This window comes from Physeter macrocephalus, chromosome 11, assembly GCF_002837175.3.
Source record: "Physeter macrocephalus isolate SW-GA chromosome 11, ASM283717v5, whole genome shotgun sequence".
NCBI lineage: Eukaryota > Metazoa > Chordata > Mammalia > Artiodactyla > Physeteridae > Physeter > Physeter macrocephalus.
The window spans coordinates 155,055,963-155,061,962 of NC_041224.1; positions in this window are offsets into that span (position 1 = coordinate 155,055,963).

Here is a 6,000-nt window from a genome sequence, read left to right on the forward strand (position 1 = left end):
TAGTAAAGACAATTTCAAATATTCCTCAGTTCCCTGGAGCACATCTGTTCTGTATCATGATGTTTTATTGTTTTATTTATTTTTTGGATCCTTTCTCTGCTCCTCCCTCTTTTCTTTCCTTCCTCTTCTTCCTTTCTCCCTTCACGTTCTGTTATGTTTTGATTTTTCCCTGATCTGGCTTTGACTCCTGGTAGACAAAACTGATGTACTCCGTGAAGCTTGGGCGCTTGTTGCCTTACTGCTAACCTTGAATTGTTGATTTTTTAAGTCAAGATGGCAGGGCAGGAGTATGGCGATGCAGAGTGCTCTGGTAGGCAGCCTTTAAGCCTGTCAAGTTTTCAGGTTCTTGCCAGATTGCTCATTATTAGGAAGCATGGCCTTCTGCACAGAATTTCCTCTCTTGCGAATGGTACCAGGTGGAGCCAAGAAATATACAGAGCTAAAACCCAAATATCGTTCCTGTTTAAAAACAGAAAAGGAGCTCTTTTCCCTTTTTCATTTGCAAAGAAAAAAAAAGTTATTTCCAGCGTGAGAGAAGACAGAGAAGAGACTTCTTTCTCAAACATCATTCCCACTATGTAATTTAACTCAGTAAGCTGTAAATTTGTTTACAAAAGGCTTGACTATTTTGAAACGTTCACTTTTGGGCTACAAATAAAAACCTTTTAGTTTTATGACCTACATTAAATACTGTGTGACTAGAGATAATATTTATTATTTATTATAATATTTATTACCATTCAAGTAGTATCATTTTGGGTTCAATAACTTGAAATTATAGTGCTGAAGACTAACGGGAAATTCTGATGACTCTCTGTACTTTTTTTTTTTAATCTTTCCTGCAATTCTGAATGTTTACATGTAAGAGGCTTTATGTTATTAACAAGTCAATACTGAATGTATAATTTGCTACATTAAGTAACTTCTGGTGATTGTAGTGTTTAACAAGCTACTTTGATTGCTTATTGGCGGACAAGACATTTCTATGTAGTGATCTTTCTCAGCCGCCTCTCTCATGTTGAATTAAGGTACATCACAAGATAGTCAATAGAATTATCATTTATACAAAGACCAACTTATTAATTACTGAATCTACCAAATGTCCGTTCTCATCAAAAAACAGAATTTCCAGAATGTGTTCTTTAGTTCAGGAGGTATATATGTTCTTATAGAGAATGTTTTACTTCAGTTTTCTTAACCTTTTTATGTTCTGACTGACAGTATTCAGAATGCCAATGAAATGAGAAGTGTTAATCACCCACGAATCCCTTTAAATCTGTCATGCTTTTGCCTTGCAGCCATGGCTTTGTGTCTGCGATCTTATGCCAAGAGGGGGCAGGGAAAAATGAACAGGGTCAGAAATAACCTCTGCTGATTTTTAGAAGATACAGATTAACATGACCTTAGGCGATGAACATGGAGTGTTGCCTACTTTAGGAAATTGGTATAACACATAACCTCGATGAAAGGAGATTAATGAAAAAAAGATCAGGCACCAAAAAGAAACTAATAGTCAGTTGATATTTGACTTTGCTGTTAAGAAAGTCTTAAATTTACATTATTGCTAGAAGCAGAACAGAAGAAAAAGATCAGGAATATCTTGGAGAAATTTGCTGTGGTTAGAAATTGCCTTGATAACACAAATACTTTAAGTTTATTAAGAGATGTCCTTGGAATACAGAGGACCAAACTTGGGTTGCATTTATTTGGTAGCATTTTACTGTTATTTATTAACGTTGTTTTCCTTATCTCAGAAAGCTGCTTGGTATGTGTTTTTTAATTTTTATTTTAAACATATTAAGTGTAAAATCTTTTGTGGTATCTGTGTCTTAATACAAAATAGTCCGATGTTGGGAAAAGTTCCAGTTATCTTTAATGTTTCAGATCTTTTAAACTAAATGTAAAACCTCTCACTTCAGCAGTTCAACTCTGCTTGTAAACTCCCATGCAAGTAGTGTGCAAGTAGTGAGATGCAGAAATTTTTCTATTTGGGAATCATTTATTTAGGGTTAAGCTGGCATATGCAAAATATGTTGTGACTGATTACAGAGATCAAAAGCCATTAATAATACACGGTAGTCTGCTTGTTGACACTTATTTGATTCACATAATTTTCCAGAAGTTCAAATTTGATTAAGATATCAATAGTTAATTCAGAAGTATTTTTGGATAAAGATAAAATCTTAAATTTTCTGGTTGGATTCATTTCTTGTGAAAGAATTCTGATTGTTGATTGGACAGATCAAAGTAAGTGCCATCTCATCTGGAGACCAAGTATTCAATTCTGAATTGGATTGCCTAAAAATTTATTACTTTGGAGGCACCTCAGCCTTTTGTTTAGTGTTTTATCTTCCTAACTACACAAGGTGCAGGTATTTTGGTAATAATAGACGTCTAGAGCCAGCTTACTGCTAGCACTGTAAAAGCAGCAGGTTGTCAGCTACAAAGAGACCATACAGCTGTTTCAGATGGATTTTAGAGTTCAGTGTTACCAAAACTGAGATGAATTTTCCTAGGCTAGAGAAGAATGATTCCCCATTTCTCGTATTGACAGACCCTAATACAGGTTCAAGTTCCTTTCTTAGAAGCTGTGTGACGTTAATCAAATTATTTACCCTATCTGAGCTCCAGTTTCCTCATCTATAAAATAAAAATAACAAAACTCACCTATTAAAGGTTTCTGTGAGGAGTAAATTGAGATAATGCTTGTGAAGCTGCTTGGCACAGTTTCAAGCTCAAAAATTGGTAGCTGTCATCATCATCATCATTTTTTGACTTGTTCTCATATATGCTTTTAAAATTAAAAATTTTCACTTGGCTTGAAGATAATTGTCACCTTTCATAGTCAGCTACTGTAACTGAGCTAGGCCATATGAAATGGTGCAGTGAGTGTAGGTTGGAAGAGTAATAATTTAGAAGCATTTTCAGGTAACCAGTGAAACTGATCTTCAGAGCTAGTATGGAGGCTTAAAGAGAATCACTTAGGTACAAAGGCTCATTCATAAGTACCCAGGAGGGGATGAGTAGTAATGGAAAGCTATTGCCAGACCACATGTATGAACAAAGGCACTGACGCATTGATTTGCCTTGTCATATATTCAAAAAGAAAATAGTAATTTTTATGAATAAGTAATACATTCATATGGTATGAAATTCAGAAGGTTCAAGAGTATGTATACTAATATCTCCCTTCCATCCAAGTCCTCAGCTTCCTACTATCCCATCTATAGAGGCAACCAGTATTGACTGTTTCTTTTGTGTCCTTTCAGAAAAATTCTGTGGATAAGCATTAACATTTTTGTTTCAGTTTACCCAAATGGTAGAGTGCTACACACACTACTCTGGTGTTTTTTGTTTTTTGCTTTGTAGTATGTCTTAGAGGTCATTCTGGTCATATAGAACATTCCCGTTCTCATCCCCCCCCCCACTCCCCTCTCCCTCTTCTCCCCCTCTTCTCTTTCCTCCTCTTTAATTTTCCAAAGGTACCTTCTTATTGTAAGAAGCTTTACTGATAATTTTTAGAAATTTATCTGTATTTCTGTTCTTTTGATGGCATGGAATATATACTGTGTGGGTCTGTTTCTGGACAGTTTTATCACGTGTGTAGGTTTGTGTATCCACCCCCATCTTCCTCCCCCTCCCACTGCCCCATCTCTAACTCTAGGCAACCACTAATCTGTTCTCCATCTCTGTAATTTTATCATTTAAAGAATGTTATATAAATGAAGTCATATAGTATGTAACCTTTGGGGACTGGTGTTTTGGCTTTTTTCACTTGGTGTCATTCCCTTGACATTTATCCAAGTTGGTATGTGTATCAATAGTTTGTTCCTTTTTATACCTCAATAGCATTCCATCCCCTCCTCTTTTATAGCTGTAGAATGTTTTATTTTATGTCTTTACCATAATTTAACTTACCAGGTCTCTGTTGATGGGTATTTAGGCTGTCTTTTGCTGTTATAAATTGTGACTTTCATATATTGTCATCATTCCTCCACTTCTATACTTGCCTAATTTCTAGCAATGAAGGAACACTACTAATGGCATCCTTTACATAGACATCCTCAGAGGGTGACAGGTGCTTAAGAGCCAACACAACACATCACAGTGATGAACTGTCAAGGGAGATGACAAATGAAATGAAAAAGGCAAATCTTGTTTCCTGGAAAATCCTGCATGATAGAATTCTGACAGAGTAAAGAACCGTGGTGTGTCTTAGAGGGCTAGAGTGGCCAGACTGATGGTTCATGGTACACACATGACTGAGAGTTAAGACCTTAGTCCACTGTCCTCTGTACCTAGGTGTTTATGATTCTGCACCTCAGTGACTGATCTGATCTCAGGCTCTATTGCTTTCACACCAGACTGTAGTCAAGGAGCATCCTCGTGACTGAGGCTGAGCTTCTGCAGTTATGGGCAGCCCTCGGCCTGCTAGCAGGAATCTGCATTTGTGATCCTATGAAGAACCTGTAGACTTACTGGTTTATTATGTAGGGAAAAACTTGACTTTGAATCTTCTACTTAAGAAGCTTGAATATTTTACCAAATATTCACATTCTTGTTTTTGACAGTATTGATCTAGATTATAGATCCCTTTCCTTTGATATTTGAAGAATTAAAATAATTTCTTCCACCATGATTTGAAATCCCACTCTCAGATCTATTGTTTCTGATAGTTCCTATTTCTTGACTAGGCATGTCTAATTTTTTTTTTCTTTTACAGCACCTAGCTCAGTGCATGGCTCATATATCTGTAGAATGAATAAATAGAGGGGATGCCTCCTATGTGTATGGCAGTGGTCACTCACTCAGAGTCGGACAGGTGACAATTGTGTGAGGCAGAGGGTGGAGACTGTGGCAAACTGGAAAACAAGGTAGGTCCTGTTAAAGGGGAGGCGGCACCTGCTCAACCACAGCAGACTGTGGCCATCTGGGGATTTGGATCTTGTGTTGCCAGATTTTCTGGGGTTTCAAGAGAAGTGAGAAAACTGGATTTTTATGTGAGATCTTCAATACTTCAGCACCAGGAACTTTTTTGTTTGGTTTGTTTGGGTTTTTTGTAAATGCTTCAGCGCACACAGGTTACCTGTCATTTCACACTTGAAGGCTGCGAATTGAAATTCTTGATATTAGGCAAGAGGTTGAAGAGACCATAGCGCTCATTCCTGTTGAGTTCCTTCATTTTACAGGTGAAGTTTCTGAGGCTGAAAGAAGAGAAATGACTTGCTCACTTACTTGATGGCAGAACAAGGCTAAAACTTGGTTTTCCAAGTCTGTAACCTGGCACTCTCTTTTTCCTTAACTACAACACCCCCTTTATGAGGGCCTTCATAAGTTCTAGGATGGCACATCCTCCGGTATTATGTTGTGTGTGCATGTGCATAGGTGTGTGTTTACTAAATTCTGTGGCCCTGGAACAATGTGACTCATTTGATTACCTCTGAAACTATCTTGACCTCTCAAGAAGCAAAAAGTAGCTATACACATGGGCTCTCATTTATTACTTATTAGATTGGTTGACATTTCTTTTTAATCACAGAAGCTTAAAAATTTGACAAGAGTATTGCATCGATTATTGTACAAGAGCAGTGGGGTTTTCTCTAGAAAACCACTCATGTATCTATGCCTATAGAAGCAGCTAGCTTATCTACCTTATGTAGAAGCTTATATCTGAGCTATGAGCTCAGATAGCTTATAGGAGTAATTTTGTTTTCTGTAATTTATTATTTCTTATGTAATGTAACCAGCCTATTTGCTTTGGCTCCAATGACAAGTGTTATTCCTACTTCACTTGGAACTTCCCTAATACCCACTTTATTAAAGACAAACGTATCAACTTAGCAGTGAAGTCTGTCAATAACATGATCCCAACTACTTCTCCAGCTTGCTCTTCTACCTTTCTTACCATATGTACACTATACTGCAGGTACACTGTGTGACTTACTGTTCCCGCAACACTCCCTAAAATTTCTTGGTTTACTGCCTCCTTTTTATCTTATC